Source organism: Streptopelia decaocto (genome assembly GCF_964273445.1).
Source record: "Streptopelia decaocto genome assembly, chromosome: 2".
Taxonomy (NCBI): Eukaryota; Metazoa; Chordata; class Aves; order Columbiformes; family Columbidae; genus Streptopelia; species Streptopelia decaocto.
Window position 1 is genome coordinate 35841031 of NC_138655.1, and position 18626 is coordinate 35859656.

Here is an 18626-nt window from a genome sequence, read left to right on the forward strand (position 1 = left end):
TTGACTCTGATCTGACCTTGGTGTGAGCTCATTCAGGGCAAAAAGATGATGCTATTGCTGGAATCTTCTGCACATGGCTTAGCGAGTCACATGGGCACACTGAGAATCATAGAGTCATAGAATCATTTCGGTTGGAAGAGACGCTCAGGATCATCGAGTCCAACCATAACCTAACCTAACTCTAGCACTAAACCATATCCCTGAGAACCTCATCTACAGATCTCTTAAACACGTCCAGGGATGGTGACTCCACCACTTCCCTGGGCAGCCTGTTCCATTGCCTGACAACCCTTTCCATGAAGAATTTTTTCCTAATATCCAATCTGAACCTCCCCTGGTGCAACTTGAGGCCATTTCCTCTTGTCCTATCACTTGCTGCTTGGGAGAAGAGACCAACACCCTCCATGCTACAACTTCCTTTCAGGGGTCATACAAGCAGTAAAATCAGTTTAAAGCAAAAAGAAGAGGATACAGACTTGCATGAAGGGACAGAGTAGGAAGTAGAGTCATCTTCTTTAATGAAATAAATCAATCATATTCAATTAGGCTCAGCTCATCTCTCAGAGCCATACCCTAGGGGGTAAAAGCATTAGGTATTTAAGAAATACTAACAATTCAGAATATGAACATGTTTCTACAGGACTAAAGCATCAGAAGAGGAAAAAAAAAAGAGATGTTTATCAAAGAATCAGAAATAAAAGTAAGCAAGACATCATTGTTACACTGATGGAAGGACACTCCATCTGCAACTCACCACTGCTGCTTTTAAGGACCTTAAAACTTAATGTAATTTTGCTCCTCTCAAGACATGAGAATCAAAGTTTTTCAAAAGTAGTATTATAGCAGAATATTCAAGTATGTATTCAGGAAAGTGTGCCTAATATATTATCAAAATATGATTCTTAATAGTATGTGTTAGCACATGATTTTGGATTTTTTTTTTTTTAAATATTACATTTGCCAAATAATCACTGCCTTTCTGTTTTTTTCTTATTTAACTGACTAATGCCAAGCTGAAATAAACGAATATGACTGAACTTGTAAATAAGTTTGAGCATGAGAAGCAGGTTAAGATTTTTTGCTATCAACACAATGTCTTGCCTTCTCATCTTTTCTTCATCTGTTTTAGAATTCTTGAAATACGGTAATGTACATGAATTAAATGAATTCTGACATTATTATATGACTATAAGGATCTTTTTAAGTGAATGCAGATTTAATGGATGAGTCTTGCTCTACCAATAGCTGAAAGAAAAACTGAAGTTGCAGCCACTTTGACAGTTATCACAAATGAGAGAGGTCATCGATGTGCTCAAAGAAATTTTCAAATCTTAGTAATTTATCAGTTTCATCATCATGGATACAAATATTATTCTGAAACTAATGTACAGAAACATTTGCTTATCCACAAAACAACATCAAACCAAGCCAACTGTATTCCTCCAAACACAACAGCCCTTGTTTCCCAAAACACAAGAAACAGTTTGTAACAGCTGATAATGGTTCAGCAGATCCACAGAAATACTTTTTGCAGCTCCCAAATGACATTTTCAGTTATTTATGTACACTCAGAGTTCACTTTCAGATGAGCACCCCAAAACAGCCCTAAGCAAGCAGCTCTCCCAGCTGTCAAAAACTCTTATTGTTTCCTGTCACCTGAGCAGCTTAGTTTGTAGTTCTCATAACCCTTTCAATAAGCACCCTGAGTAAATACCCATAGCAGTTAACATAACTTCCCATCACACCACTGAAAATCTCCCATCTGTTTAACGTTTTTTTTCAGGTATTATCTACTTCTGAAACATTTATCTATGTGAAGATCCAATATAATGTGAAATATTGCGAAATTATTGCCTATAGAAACAAACTAGACCAATATATAATAATCCAGTTCTGAAGAACAGGTTATCAGAAATTGAATACTCAAGGCACTGGTGGTATAATTGTGATGTTTATAGAATCTGGAAGTTTTAATAGAAAAGTTCTGATTCCTTAAGCAAATACATTATTCAAACTTTTCACCAATGCTTTTGAATACATCACTAGCCAATCAATATTCAAAGATGAAAAAATAACAACTGGTCAGCAGCCAGACCTTAACAATATTTTCTCTCTGGAAACTAGACAAATATTTAGAGCAAAGATCACAAAACAAGTATTATTTTTATCAGATCATGATGTGAGTATTCATAAAAAAAATCAAAACAATAAATTCAGTCTAATTATTTGTGACTGACATAACCCAGTTGCTATCAGTTTCCTGAAAAATGCCAGGAAAATGACTTCCTCTCAGAAATACTCCAATATGTCAAAACATTTTTCTCTCCCTCTAAGGGCTTCCAAGTAAGCATGAAAAACATTTGATAAAATCCCCTGCAAAGACACATTTCCCCATAGAGCCAAATGGAGAAATAGGTCTGCAAACTATTGTCAGACACTTTGCCAAGTCTCTTCTATCCTAAACATTACTTGGAGTACTTCTGCATTTAGGTGATTGGGATTGAATAATTAAATCTATGACATGCTAAGGAATTGTCTCCTCACAGTCATTAATTCACATTTGCCTATGGTCATATAAACACTAACAAACTGTTACTAACTGAGAGTCAGAAACACAAATGAAATGATACATAAAGTTCCTTTGTATATATAAAAATTACAACCATTCAATCAGCTTCTGAGTGTCCTAACTAAAACACACAGTAATCCATACATCAAGAGAAAGCGTTTGACTTTGATGAACTGGAGTTATTTTTAGAGATGTGGCTGGTGAGCTAGAGGAAACAATTCCACAAATAAGCATTAATTAGGAATGACCTAATTAGGAATCAGGTCTTCTCTATGTGTAGGAGAGAAATGAGGACTCTGCCCTGCAGGTTCAATGCCTGAAGAAGCAAATATATGTTCAGTTGCAGTTACTTTTACTGTAAGAGGGAACTACCACAGTGAACAGTATCTTCTCCGCAAGGCACATGCAGGAGATACCCCCAGCTCTATAGTGTTTTGTGGATGAAACCAGCTGATTTGCCTTCAAGTGCTCAGAAACCAATAAGCAATGAGGAATGTTTCTACATAAAAAACTGTAAAACCTGCACATGGCAAGTATGGCTTACTTTCTCAGTCTCCAAGATTTATATTTTCAGTTGAGTTTAGCTAAGCAAAAGATTATGTACGAGAACAAAATTTGCATTTGCATTTCAAATAAACTATAAATAATAATTTAAAACCAATAAAAATAAAGGCAAATTTTATATAATACAAATGTTACTTTTTCCAGCCTATGGGATAACACATAATTTCAAAAATAGGAAAACTTAGAAGTCAATAACATATAAAAGTTCTGCAATAACGTAGGAATGTTTTGGAGAAAAACCAAAGTATGTTCTTTAGTTGGAAAGGATAAATACATTACTATCACTTTTTTATTATGAACTATGCCTTTAAGAACAATTTTGTACTCTTGTTTCATTTACAACATCTTTTCAAGTTTTTATTCTCATCATATTGAAAAGAAAACAATCTCTTTGTAACTTCTGGTTTTGATAAAGTAAGGGGAGAAACCTTTTTGAAGCCACAATTGGATTTGTCTCTCTTTGCATCTGGTTAAAAAGCAAAACCGAAAAATCCTATTATTTGCATATTTATTTATATTTAATTATTCCCAGGACTGTAAACTTTCTCTGAAGAAAATTAAAAACAACGGGAAGAGTGTAAGTCTTTTTTTTTCTATTTTATTCCTTCATTATCGGATACTTCAAAGATACACCATTTCTTTACAGAGAAGAAACTTGTTACCCAAAAACCAGTAAGCCAATAGATGTAATCTTTTTGTATTCAAAACTCCTCCTTCTGTCAACAAGACATAGCATAACCTCAACTGTTCAGCGCAGGAATGTATAAACTTCATGCGTTTAACATCACATGCATACATATATATCCTATTAAATTTTCATTTCTTTTTCAGCTGCTCAATATCTCAATATTTTACTAACCACTTCCATCTTCATTTTTCTATGTTCTTCTAAAGGTGACTCACCACCTCTCTTCCTATGCTCATACTTCCCTCCCCATAGCAAAACCTTGGCTTTAAACGCATCAGTGGCCAAACTCATATTTCACTGCAGTGAAGCCTGGATTTAACTCTTTTAAGTGTGTTTCCCGTGCAGCTCATTCTTCCTAGACAGTGATGATTTAAGGTGCAGTTTCACGATCAGTTTAAGCTGAATGAAGTCTGTGCTGCCACTGAAAGAGTCAAACCTGCCTGTCTGCCACTTCAGCTGACTGACACTTCCCATCCTTACACCTGCAGCTCTGCTTGTGTGGCCACAGGGAGCCGGGCCAGGCAGCTTTGCTCTTTCTTACTGGGTTGATTTTTTTTGCCCAGCTCAGACTCACTGTTCGATATTTTCTTTGAGACTTCTGGCTTAGACATGGGCTTTTTTAAACAGGTGATCACAAGAGCTGATTTCAAAAGACAGCTTTTTTTCTTTCTCCCACTTTGGTGTCTGGGGATGTAAAACCAGTTAAAACAGGGTCATGAATGACTATTGAAGTTAAAATAGAGGATGCCACCAGGAAGGACCTTCATAGAAAATAATGACCCTATGTCACCTTGAAATATCATTTTTATTTTGCTTGGAATATGAACCTGAAATCCTGTAGGCTACAATTTGCGCAAAGATTCAGTAGATATTAGAAACAAGTTTTTAGGACTTATTTTAACACCTCTTGTTTTGGATTTAGTTTATGGCAAAAATATTTTATGTCCTATCTTGAGCTCACTGCAGTAGTACAGAGACAACATACAGAAACTGCCAAAATTTTCACAGCTCCAAAACAAATTGTTAGAAAATAAATTTGCTAAAAATAGATATTAAGCTTAAATCAATACTCCTTTATACTCATTTCTTCTATGGGGGGTGGGGGAGGGCAAGGAAGAAAAAAAAAAAACAACAACAACAACAAAAAAAACCACTACAATGATAATTGTCATAAGGACTCAGAATACAGAATTACATACAGCAGCTTCCAACTCCATAGACTTCAAATTATTTAATATCAAAGATAATTCAGATCCTTATATTTAAATCTAGCATCTTTCCTCTTCATTGTCCCATCTTTGTTGTCTCACCTTTGCCCAGAGGCACATTTTAGGGTTTTGGTTTTTTTTCAGATTTGATATTTGGACATATTCTTACTGTATCTGCTTTTATTTATTTTCCAGAACTCTTACTGTGTGATGGTATAAACTAATGATTACCCCCGATTCCCTGATTTCTCTTATTAATTCTCCTGTTTCTGAATTTCTCATATCCTGAATTCTTTTCAGTCTCCGTAGACTCCCACTCCACCACTTCTCTTGCAGTCAAAATGTCCTACATTCAATTATACTTACTGCCAGTGCATTCTCATACAAAGAACTATGTCTTCCTGAGTGCTGGGTCATTAACCGAAGGGAGAGAAGCTGGCAACGCTACATCTGATGCCAGCAGGTGCACTGCAGTTACTTCAGAGAGGTGTCTAAGCCAGCACTGAACATGCAAACTCAAGGTACCATGAGCCACAGTGACCCTGTGAATCACAGCAATGCCTAATGAGCTGCTCGGTCCACTCAAAATTGCTACATACACGTCACAGAAGCCGGCACTGCTGGAGGTACCTGATTTGGACTGCTTGAAGATGTCCTTTGCTTGCATGGTAGTGACAGCACTTACTGCAGTATTCATAATTTTTACCTGACGAAAGTTCGTGTCATTTGTTAAGACAGCAATCAAAGTAGACAAATGCAATACTAGAAATGATAGGTGGGCTGAACAGCTGTTTAGAGGCCCTTTTATTTATTTTTTTATTTTCAGTATCTTCATTTTATCAAGGCTTTCCAGAACACTCTCAGAATCTTTTCACTGGCAAAACACAATTAGAAAGAATGGCTGGCCAAGCAACAGCCTTTTAATATATGTTGAATCAACATTTTTCAAGTAAGAACAGGTAACAGAGTTTGGATTTTGTCATGTTATTTACTGTTTGCAGCATTTAAAATTACATTAATGAATTTTACATTCAATGTTGTACTGGATATCGTGTTCAACAGTAGGAGCACACACCTTGCAACAAACAATAAAATTAAAATTATGCCTGTTCAGGGAAAGAAGCACACACAAACAAAAAAAAGTAGAGGTAGTTATTTTGTAAGCAGCAAACCTAACGACTCTTGAATTCTTATGGATTTGTGTTACATCCCAAGAATTCCTTCACACTAATGTCAGCTGTTTACTTCCATGTTTCTTACAGTATCACTCCTTTTCCTCTCCCTCCTTAACTCAAACAGCTTGTCCAAATTGCTTGAACAAGTCAGCAGATGCTTTGTTTGATTCAGACCTATAATACTGATCAATCTGTGATAGTACCTCTTTACTTCGTACTGCAGCTTCATGGATGGTACTAATGAGATTGTTTTCTATCCAGATACCAATTTTTGGGACATTTGAAGGAATTTCACGTATTAGAGACCTGAAAAATTCTACTGAAATTTGTCAGTAGATTTAAAAGTGACTAGGACTAAAACTTAAAGAAAGAGGGACACACCGTACATAATCATGTAGGTGCATATAAAACCAGCCTCACAGGAATCCAGGGGCTGAAAACCTGGAGGTGGAAAAGTGGTATGTATACAAGGCATATCGCTACTGGTTTACAACACACTAAGCTCATGGCTTTGCAACTACGTTACTGTGAACATTTCCACCAGTTAAATACACACTGGATAAAACAAGTGTTTCCCCTTATATCAGATTTCAGTAGCTGCAGTTTTATAACCTTTTGTCCTTGAAATATCAAATGTATGAGGTCTCTGGCAGACTTACCCCACCTGATGTTTCTACCAACCGAAACCATCTTCCCCTCTGACAAACATCTCCTGGGCAGAAACAGGCTTCCCAAATGCACCCTGCTGAACACAATGGTGATCCACAAGCTGACTTAGGAACAGTTCAGATGTCTCTGCCCTGAGGGCTCCCGTATGTATTAAAGGTGCAGGGCAAGGCAGATGGCTGAGGGTGGCAATAACTCCAGCCAAAAATCTCCCACCGCAAGTCTGTCAGAAGCCAGACACGAACCAGTTTATACTCATTAATGGTTTTGCATGCGCTTTTGCATTTCTTCTCTAAACTGGAATACAGAAAACTCTTCACCTTTGGTCTGTCTCCAGTAATTTCCATCTCACATTTTCCAGTCTCCTTCCCTTCTGCTGTATCCACTGAGATCAGGGTGACCAGAACCAACAGTCTTTGTATCAGGGACAGCTCACTGGCTGCACATGGGGACAACCGAAAGAACCTTGAAATAAGTTAAACAGGTTTTGCAGTGCAGACAATGCCACATTTTTACTTAATAGCATGGGCCAAACATACCTGGCCTATCACAACCATTCATGTTAATTTAGTAGTTTGAAAATTGTAAGAAAGAACAATTTGAACTACAGCTACATGTCCCCCGACATTTCTCAAACACAAAATTCACCTACTGTCATGTTGTTAATTTTAGAAAATTCTTACACTTTTTCTGGTCTCGACAAACTTGGATATTTTTGTGTAATGCTGTAAATATCAGCTTACTTATTAACTACCCCCACAGCAGAGAATGAAAATATATTAAACTATAACATTCTCTAAAAGTTATTCCACTGCTACTGGATTGCTAAAATAATAAATATAGAAAAGTATCATGTATTTATTCATTACTATTAGCTGGCCACATGAGCAGCTTCTAATACATGACAGCATTTTATTTCTCACTTTCTTAATATTTGATTTCCTTAGTATCCATTTGTGAGAGGCTTTGACAAAGGCTTTTTTATGAAAGTCCAAGTAAGTCGTACCTAGTGGCACTCCTTAGCCCATATTTTGCCGACACCTTCATAGAATTACAATTACATACACAAAAATGGGAGAGACAGCTGCACTCAAGCCTAGTCACTAGAACAAGCCCTTTTTATAGCTTTCTAGAAAGAAAAATAAACCTGACATCACTATGCACGATCACCTTTAAAATGGGGGTAAAATCCCTCCATGCTAAAATGATTGGTTTTCTAAATATTGAGAGAAAAGAGAAAGCAAGGATTAAGTATTTAGTGTTTGAGCCCAATATTAACCTCAGAAGCAGTGTTACAAGCTCATACTCAAATGACCCCTTTCTCATCTGAAGCTGCGAAATATTTATACGGAAACCTCTCTGATGTCTTCTTTCTCAAAACTGGATCTAGGAACTAGCTAACTAAAAATTAAACTACATAGGTGAACTCACAGAAAAAATTAAATACCGATTTTTAAAGTGAGTCATACCACCTGAAGCAAGTTTTCTAATAAATTCAATTTTTATTGTTTTAATTTAAAATAGGCATTTACCTTTTTTTTTTTTGAAAAAAAGGGTATTTTCTACTTTTATTACACAAGATGTTGGTTAATAAATAAGCACTGGACTTTGTAATGTTTCAATTAAAGATATTTGTAGAAAGATATTCAGTGGGAGTTAATGCGACCAGGATATTACATACCAGCTGACAAATGAACCAAATGAACTTGTAATTTTCCATGTCACAAAACTGATGCTAGTAATATAAAGAAAACACTTATTTTTAATTCTTTACAATTCTCGGAATACCAGAGTGGAATAGAAGTGTTCTGATGTATGCTGATAAAATGTGTGGGACAGGGGAGGTTAACAAGCAGAACTTACCTATTTATTCCTAATGAGACACTGAACATGTTTACAAGCTCCTGAATAATCTTCACTAATCTTCACATAGAGGTGACCTGCAACACTGCACAAATGTAATGCTAAGCTACTAAAAGTCCAAGTCTAACTTACGGTTACAAACTTTCTGAAATTTCATTCTGTGGCAAATATACAAGTAAAGAAATGTGGTTTCGCCCTGCATTCACAATTCCATCAGCAAAACCTTTCCTTGTATTAAATGGTTTTGTAAAACCTGGAAGCTTCCATTTTGATGCAGCCTGATTGCACCAACCTCACCAGAAGTATTTTAGTGATAAATGTCTTCACACTAACAGTGGATGACTGATGTTCAGATGTCCACGTTAATCCTTTCAGCTATATTCAAGAGTATTGTGTAATTAAGCTTAAACATATTTAATTCAAAAAATAACAGGTTTCCTAAACTTCTACCCAATCCAGAAGAAATTTACTCCAGCTTTTTTATGCAGCAGTGATCATTTTGTTAGGTCAGTCTCAGAGACAGTGATGTTGGAACCTGCTTGTTGCTGTCTTGCAAGCCTGACAAAGCCTACCTGGCACCAGTCAGCATCTGCCTCTCCGAGCACAGGGCCTTGGAGCTCCCAAGCAGCTGGAAGCCTGCGGTTTAAAGAAGCTCCAGCTCTAACCAAAGATCAGGTTTAAATGCTACACAAAGTCAAAACATTATCCTAACCCTCTCCTAACACCAAAGCCTGGGCATCCCTCAATCATCAATCCTGAGATGGGTGGCCCGGTCTGTAATTGCTCAATACACATCGGGGCTGCTTCTGAGCCCCAGATCTGGCCAGTCCCACCTGGCTCCTCCTCCGTGAAATCCACATTCTTGTCGATTTCACAGCCCCTATTAGCAGGGAAACTGACAAGTATGTCAACTGCACCGGCCTGCAGCAGAGGAACTGGGCATTCTCAAAGAGAAAACTTTAAAATTCCTGTTTCGATCCTATGCAGAAAAAAACAATCCAAAAATAATTAAAATATCTGCTATCCAGTCCAATCTAATACTCACACTTTTTCTTTAAGGCATGTCTAAATAGCCATTTGAATTACAAATGTTGCAATTTCAGAACTAAAGTGCATTGAAAAAATCTGCCACTTTCAGTGATCCCCAGGGTACAAGGAAACACAGAAGAAAGATGTAACTACTTGTCTCAGGGACTGCTCCATCCTTTTATTAGCAAGGACAACAATGCCACAACATTCATTCTTAAACTGTAATTCCTGACTTCAAATTCAAAATCTTAGAGCAATCCTCCCCTCCAAGGCAACATCTCTATAAATAATACCCTCTTGTGAGTAATAGAGAACACCAACATATGTGTATATATATATATACATATATATACAAGCATATACATATATGTATATATGTGCATTACAGACTATTCTGATGGAGATAACTCGAGGTCATTCATCTAAATATACTGAACTTCAGGTGGAAGAAGTAATGTGTATTTTCTCAACAGAGACTGATTCTGCAAATTACTTCAGAAAATGAATGATCTCCAGATTACCCCTCCAGCCATCTCCTTTAAAAAGTTATTTAAAATACAGATATTTGTGACAAATACAGCTTTAAATGCTGAACAATTTCCAGTGTACAATTATTTTTCAGTTTCTTATGATATTAATAAAAAATTGCAATTTTAGCTCATTTGATCCATTTCTAAGAGTTAGGAACATATAAAAGTTCGTTTGCCCATGTTGAGGGAATTAGGTATCTATTTCACCACAGAGTTCTTAGACTTCAGACACTGAAGCAGGAATCCAAAATTTTGTGGCAAGTCCATAAGAACTTCCTTGTTATCAGGAATCTTATTGACACTTCCATGGAAAACCCAGCCAATGTGGCCCCCTTCTAATTGTCTCAAAAGTCCAAGCTATGCACAGTTAGTAAAAGCTCTTAAGGTTAACATCTTATTCTGTCTACAATATGGCGGCATGGACAGGTGTATCTTATCTGGTGAATATTCCATCTCCACATAATACCTTGTTCCCAAAGGATCCAGCACTGGACAATAAACCAGTTTTTCTGCTGGGTGCTTGTCAGCTTTGTTCTACCAGGCACCAGAACTGAGACCATGCCTCAGTCAGCACAGAAAAAAGAAAATGCAGCTAAAATAGTGAGAAAGTGAAGGATGACCTTAGCTAGAAACACACACCAAGAACAAGAAATAATGCAATAATGTGTTTAAAAATTACCTTGTGACACATATGCACAAGAAGTTCAAATGACAGGCAGCAGAACCCCAAGCCTAGTATTTCTGAATTTCTGATTAAATGTCCCACCATTTTACTTATATACATATTTTTAGTTACATGTTTGATAACCCACTTACTAATGGTAGAGCTCACATAGTTATTGCTCTTTGAGGTACCCCTGCAGGTGTAGTTTCACCACAAATTAAATTCCCTACAAATGCACTTTACTTTTTGCCTGTTAAGTTATAATTATGCCTTTCTTTTCTCTTGCATTCTTTTCTTGCACATTCTAACTCACTTCAGTTAATATATGGTGCGCCCTGACAAACTAATTCACACTGTTCTCCATTCTGCACCCTTCTCTCCAAGGAATTATGGTTGAATTGCAGCAAAAGATTCAGGTAAATACTTTATTCTCCACAGTAAAGTTTAAGTCAAGCTACTGATGGGTTTTGACAGTGTTTTCTACACAAGCTTGCACCTGTTTATAATGAACACCTTAGCTTAGTATATATAATCTCACTGAAGGTAAGACAGGCAATGCTTGTGCTGTAGAAATTGATACTATTTAAAAGCATATTTTTAATGGTATTAGCTTGTTCTTTCACCTAATCTTCCATGAGGATGTGATCACTCACACAAAAAAAATTCTATCAGCACTGGCTTTCACATTATAGACTGTTGAGCCTTCCACATTCATAGGTCAAAAGCTTTTATTAAGATTTTGTAGAAAGATCCCCTTGAAAAATAGGTAATTATATCTCAATGCTCTATTTCTTTTGAACAAAATAATTTGAGAAACAATCCTTTACCTTACAAGATAAAGGGAAGCATTAATTTTTTTTTTTCATTTAAACCACAAGTTCTCTGAACACTACCTTTTTTCAAGAGACTTGACTAACTCAGCCAATTGTTTAATATAGGCTTTTGTATGAGCAAATCAAACAACAAAACAATCCAGAAGCTAAAATAGTCACACCTTAACTCACCAGAAAAATAGTGGCAGGATTAGAACTATTTAAAAGACAATTTTTTGCACGATTCTAACAAAGGACCAGGTGAGCTACAAACTAGAAGTGTGAAGTAAAGTCTGAAAAGACAAAGCAATACATAGACAAAGAAAGATGTGCTTTGACAAAGAGATGGAAGCCCTTTAAACTCATTGGACCTACAACATCTTAGAAAAAAACAAATTACATAACAAGTTCTCTAGGAGAGGTTTGACAGCAGCTCTATCAGTAACTTCTTCGATTTTAGAGATCAACATAAAAATCATAAGCTAATTGCAAAAGTTGCACATACATCACTACTTTTAATCAAAATTACAAAAAAAAACACCTACCTGCCCCATTACCCCAATGCAGTCTGTCTCTTGAACACATTGACTGAGCACAAATTCTGTTAACAACAAAACCCATTCTATTTTTATGAGAAAATATTAAATTGGTTAAAATTCTAAAAAGCTGAAATTAAAGACACTGAACCAACTTTTAAATTTCTATGCACTTCTGTACATTCTTTCAAAGAGTTTATTTTTCTGGTCTCTACATAGAAACTAGTTTTAAACCTTATTCTGTGATAAGCATTTTATAGCAATAATATCAATTTCATACCGAGGAAATAGTCACTGTAGATAAACAGGGATGAATTAAATAAATTTTGCAGTAGAAAGATGAATCAAAGATGACCATTTTAATGACCATTTTGTGTTTCACATCTCCTTTGTCCCACAAATTATTTCATTTATTCTGATACAATTAACTGTACTTTTGTACTACATACTAACATATGCTTGATTAAGCATATGTTACACCATATACAATGTCAGCATTTTGTAAATATCTGTAAATAATTTTCCAGTACTATCTAAATGTCACAATTGGCAAGTCTAGCTTTACCTAGATGCTAAGCTAATTACAGATGCTATACAATTAAGTTCAAATGCATCACAACAAAGTTTATCTTGCAAAAATTTAAACTCATCATTCTTAGCTGAATACCAGCACTACTTCTCTATGTATTTATTCCCTCGCCTAATACTTAAGTAACTGCTTTGCCAGCAGGTTTACAAAATTTGGGATAATTTACAAATATAAGTGGACAGCAGCAATCTTTATGAGCAACAATGGCTGATATGATTCTGCCACATTTTGACAAGTGTTTCTCTCTGAGTTCATTTGCTTCTACATTAATCAAGATGACATAATCCAGATATTCATCATTTGTATGATTAGATGAGTCATGCAACAGGTTTACAGGATCACCAATCCAGACTTGGAAAATTTGGCAAAAAGAAATACATTTTGTTAAAATGGACAAACCTGGTTAGTTTCAAAGATAGCTGCTATAACATAGTCTATTATGGATGTTTGTAAAGCCTAACTTTTTGCTGCACATTACATCATTTCTTGATTATACAGAAGAATAAGATGTTTTCTCCCTCATACGAAAATGTTACTTTGTAATTCCAAGGAGAAAAAAAAACAAAAAACAAAAAAACCTATTTCTCATTTATTCTGCATGTTTCTTTTAAATGATGTACACATATCTACAATCCCAGGTTTGAAATTCATGTTCACTACAAAAAATAGTTAAAGATTTTGTTAGAGTTTACAACAGTGAGCTACAGAACATGAGCTAAAAATTGCTTAGCAGTTCTTGCAGACACATGCAGTCTGCAGTGTGAATTTGCATACATCTCTTACTAGAATAAAGCACCTATTTTATTTCTATAACCTTTGAAAAGAAAAATACCACTGGTTTACAGTAGAAAGACTTTTCCCGTTTTCTTGTATGTATGGTATTTTTCTCCTCCAACGTTAAGTGTTTTGTTCGCATTTTAAATAGATTTAATCTAAGTCTACATTTAGGTTAATCAACCCACACAGAAAAACGCCAGTGCCCCCTGGTGGGCACAGTTTCCTTCTGCTAGTGCAGGCCTCGCTAGCCAGGAGTTTGTTCATCCAGCCATAAAAAAAATAGTTCATCAATAATCATATTTAATTCCCTTGCTCCCCATTCATATTTTCTAATTATCCAATAGATGGTGGAACTAGATCTGTAAAGTGGAGAAGTATTGTCTTGTTTATCCCAAATATTCACATTTCCATCTATTTTTACCATAAAATGCATGAGACAGGTTTACGGAGAATAATCTGTAACTAACTTAGCTCTATTTTAGCTGCATGTTTAAAAGACAATCCCTTTGTAAACTAATTAGAACTAGTAAATAACATTTATTATGTTGGCTGGTTATTCTAAAATAAGTTGAAAACTGTTACAAACTCCAAATGAAAGAGTGAACACAAGAATGACAGGTTGAATCTGTTGGGGCCAATCCTATTGCAAATGGACATAATAGTCCATACAATGTATAGGAGCATTAATGCACCAAACTAGTCTCACTGTTTTAGTAAGGCTGTTTGCAGGGTCAAAGCCTGAGTTTGATCATAGCATTATTCACAGTAAATAGTTTTGCATGGCTTTTGACATTGAAGATTCATGTAGAATGTAAGGTTATCAGACAGGACTCTCACCTGAACATAATTCCTACTGATACCATTGGAATTTCAGAGTAAACCGCAATCACGGTATCCCACTTAGAATGTCTTCAGTGTATAAAATGTTTGGTGCAGGATAAAGGTATCATTTCATCACCAATGAGACATAGAGCGAGTTGCAAAAGTAGAGCAGCACCTGGAAGCAGGATGCCAAAAGCTGTTACCCCTGACTCAAGAACCACTTGGTGCACTCTAGAGCTGTGTGCAGAAACTGAGGTCACACGCCAGGGCTCTCAGTGGTGCATCAGACAAGTCATTCTGCCTGTTATTTCCAGTGTACCACAGGAAACTCCATCATGGAACTGGAAATAAACTCTTCCACATTGTCACAGGTGGGGAATTCACGTCATATTCTACCAAACTTCCCAGTTGTGCCTAAATAAATCCATATGCTCTCTATCAGTTATTCACTGTTTTTTTTTTTTAATTCGCCATTACTATTGTTCTACCTGGAGCACAGGTGTTGATACTCCACTTTCACCTAACCTGTAACAAGTCTTTGTTTCTTCTTGCTAAACCTGTATTTCTATCACACAGTCTGGGATGCCTTCAACTTTGTGCTCACAGTACTGACTTTTCCATCTATGTTGTCATTATCCTATTCCCCAAAAAGCTGTCAGTTAGGTGTGTTTTCAGAGCTCAATGGGTCAAATGTATTAGCTCTACTAATGTTTACTCACTGTACTTCACCTCCTCGTTTTAACTTCCTGTTATTGTCCTCACAGATACTAAGATACTTATTAACCTTTAAAACCTGCTAACATTTTTTAAAGCTACTTGCTCTGAAGAGAAAGAAAAGATTGTAAGCCATTCCCTAACACTTAATTAGATAATTTCAGACATTTCAGTCCACATTAAGGACTCAGAAGAAGAAAGCAAATGTAATGGGCTATAGTTACTTTTCTAGATTGTTCTATATTAACTTCCCATGTGTACAATTTTAATATTAACATTAATCACTTGGGTATCAACTTTTAAAACATGGCATAAAAATGTTTTCTTCTGAGTGTTTATCTGGACAGGACTCTTCAACTTTTTTCTCCTCTTCTTCTTTAATCTGTTTTTCTTTCTAAGCACAAATAAACATTTTGATTTTGAATAAGCTTGCATCTTTTTTCTCTCCCCACCACCCCGCTTCTGGATATAACCATGGGGTTTGACAAAATTTTGGCAGGACTAAGGAGCTAATAGAACACCCGTCAGGAAATGAATCTCACTTCTGGATGACAGAGCTTGTAATCAGCTACTGGTTAGTTAAAAGCTCAGCTTGCCCCTGTAACACTTGTTACCAGATCTGAAACTGGCTTTTTATGTTAAGTGATATAGATATATCATGAAAGGAATAAGGGAGTAGAGCAATCATTCATGCATGTTTGCATGACAGATATACTCCTTATAGAGGTTATCCAAACCATCTAATATTTTAAACTTTTCTGCATGTCTTCTAATCACACAGAAAGCATTCTATCTCTTTACCTATTTCACTTTCCTTCTGAAGCCTAGATTTAACACTGGTAAAACATTTATTTGCACAGTAGTTTACTGAGGTATAGACCAACATTAAGCTTCTAATGGTTTCATTTTCAGTGTTTTAAAAGTAGAGTACAAGAAAATTACATTTCAGAGGCCTATGGCCCTCCCTGTGCTAGCAATTCAGAGAATCATTCAGGAGGTCTCTGGCTCACTTTCCTGCCTAAAGTAGGGTCACCCAAGTTGCTCAGGGTTTTATCCAACTGAGTCTTGAAAACATCCAAGGTCAATGACTTCACAACCTCCCCTGAAAACCTGTTACAGCAGTTAAATATCCACATACTGATATTTTTTTCATTTTATATCTAATCAGAACCTTGCCTGTTTCAATTTATACCCAGTATCACTCATCCTCCTGCTGTGTACCTCAGTAAAGAGTGTGGCTCCTCCTTCTTAGGAGCCTCCACTTAGGCACTGGGATGCTGCTCTTGGTACTGGTTTTGATGGTAGTTATATTACAAAGTCATATGATTTGCTGCCTATAAATGTTGGAAGATGAAACATCAGGTGCTGTGTTATCACGTCACATGACAAAAAAGCACCCTGCAAACAGAGGTCAAGTGAATTTGAATGACAAAAAGCATTGCCTTGTAACAATGAAAAAACTCACCAAGAGGATAATGGATCAGTATCCACACAAATTTTACATCACCTTACCATTAACTAAAAGCAGCTGGGGTAGATGAGGTGGGAAATCCTGGAATCACAATATACAGACTGCTGGAATGAGCAAGAAGCAACCTCTTTCCTGCCCAGAGAAAAACCAAAAATATTCAGTCCATTTTCTTAAGAAAGAGAGACAGGGAACCAGCCCTCGGGGAATACATTTTAATTTTATTCTGTGTCATTTTCCCATACAATTGGCAGAGCAGGAATAATTAATTCAAGAATGAACTCACGAGTGATTTAGGGGCAAGCAGATATCTTACAAGTATCACCTAAACAGTAAATATAGAAAAGGCATCACTTGACTTCAGACAACATGAGAAATAACTACCATCTCAAGGCAAACCATGTGTTATTACTCCCTACGAAGTCCCAAATTTTATCTAGTACTTAGTGATCAAACCCTACAGTCCACATCAAAAGACATCAAAAGATTGTGTGAAGGAGTGAGAGGACAGCGATGTATCAGATACCTAGTTTCTCATGACTGTGATGGCATGCATAAAATCCTAGCCCATGGCCCCATTCTAGCACTATTAGACTGGAGATCAACTCCATTAAATACTTCACCTGATACAGAAACAAATGTGACTGATCTACTGACACGCAGAGAGAGAAAGGTGCAGGAAACAATTAAAGCAAAGTAAGAAAAAGTGACTCTTTCTCGTGCCGCTGAGTCTTCTGACCTGCTTGGGCCTCACACTATTTTGAGCACAGCTATATATTTCAACCACACATATTTAGCTTTCACAAGGTTTTTTAAAAAAGAGATTCAGGCAGACTGCGCCTTTTCATGGCTTATTGCTTAAAAGCTGACTCTGTCTTTGAGACTAGGACACAGTTCTGTGATTCCCAAGTTCTGTGACAACTTGAGGATATGATTTATCAAAATATCATTTGCTACCTTCCAGAATCTGTTCATATGTGGTAAATTAAGTGATAACTCTGCATCAGTGGTTCTCCCATCACAAGCAAAGTGATTTCAGAAGTGTACAACTGAGTAGTAAGGAAGCCTCACCAGAGCTCACGCAGTTCCATTTCTGCCTTCTGAATCTCCAAGAGAAAAAATCCTGTTATTTCTTACCAAAGTCCGAGCTTGACAGTTGTAACTGACTCTTTCTTCAGTGCTTCCCTTCCCTGCATGCTCCAAAAGAGAATGAGATTCCTCCAAACTGGCAGCATCTTAGCACACAGACCAGCTTATGAAGGCTAACATTCATATTTTGAGCTGCAGTATAAAACTAAAGAATAAGTATACACAGAGGTTACTGCATTATTACTGATACTGGAGAGTCAGCAGCCTCGCTAAGACACAGGCACAAAAGAAATTATATCCGTCATTGGATTTCCTTACATATTGCCACTAAAGGATTTCCCAGCAGTATGTCTAAACTAATCTTAAGACATCCTGAAGATGTAAAAGTAGTTTGGACACCCATTTATCCAGCATCCTAGGAATATCCCATTCCTAGGGATGAGTACAAGAACAGGGCAAGTACATAACAATAATTTACCAACATAATCCCGAGATGATTCATGGCCAGGGACTGTCTGAAGCAGAGGTAGTATCTATATCTCGCAGTCCTTGATGTATTTTTCTTCCACTCCTTTTCAGCATATGTAAATTTTTGGCATCCACAGCATCATTAGCAAAAAGGTCCATGGATTAACTGTGCAGTACATTAAAATATATGCCCTTTTATTTGTTTTGAACTTGTCTACAAACAGTTTCAACTGAAGGCCCATGATTCCTATATAGGAAGAAACGGTAATCAGTTGTACCTTGTTCGCCGTAGCTCTAGTACTGATTGTTCTAACTTCAGTAACCCACCACAGCAATGATTGTTCATTTATGCCCTGATTCAACACAGTAAAACAAATGTTTAGCTTCTACGTGTA

The 18626-nt window shown here is 36.5% G+C and overlaps 1 protein-coding gene across 1 annotated transcript in view; it reads right to left on the reverse strand.

The window, feature by feature from the left end:
- Positions 1–18626, reverse strand: part of LOC309435810 (uncharacterized protein C8orf34 homolog) — a gene marked incomplete at both ends in the record, with an annotated part of 142163 nt that overhangs the window by 52583 nt on the left and 70954 nt on the right.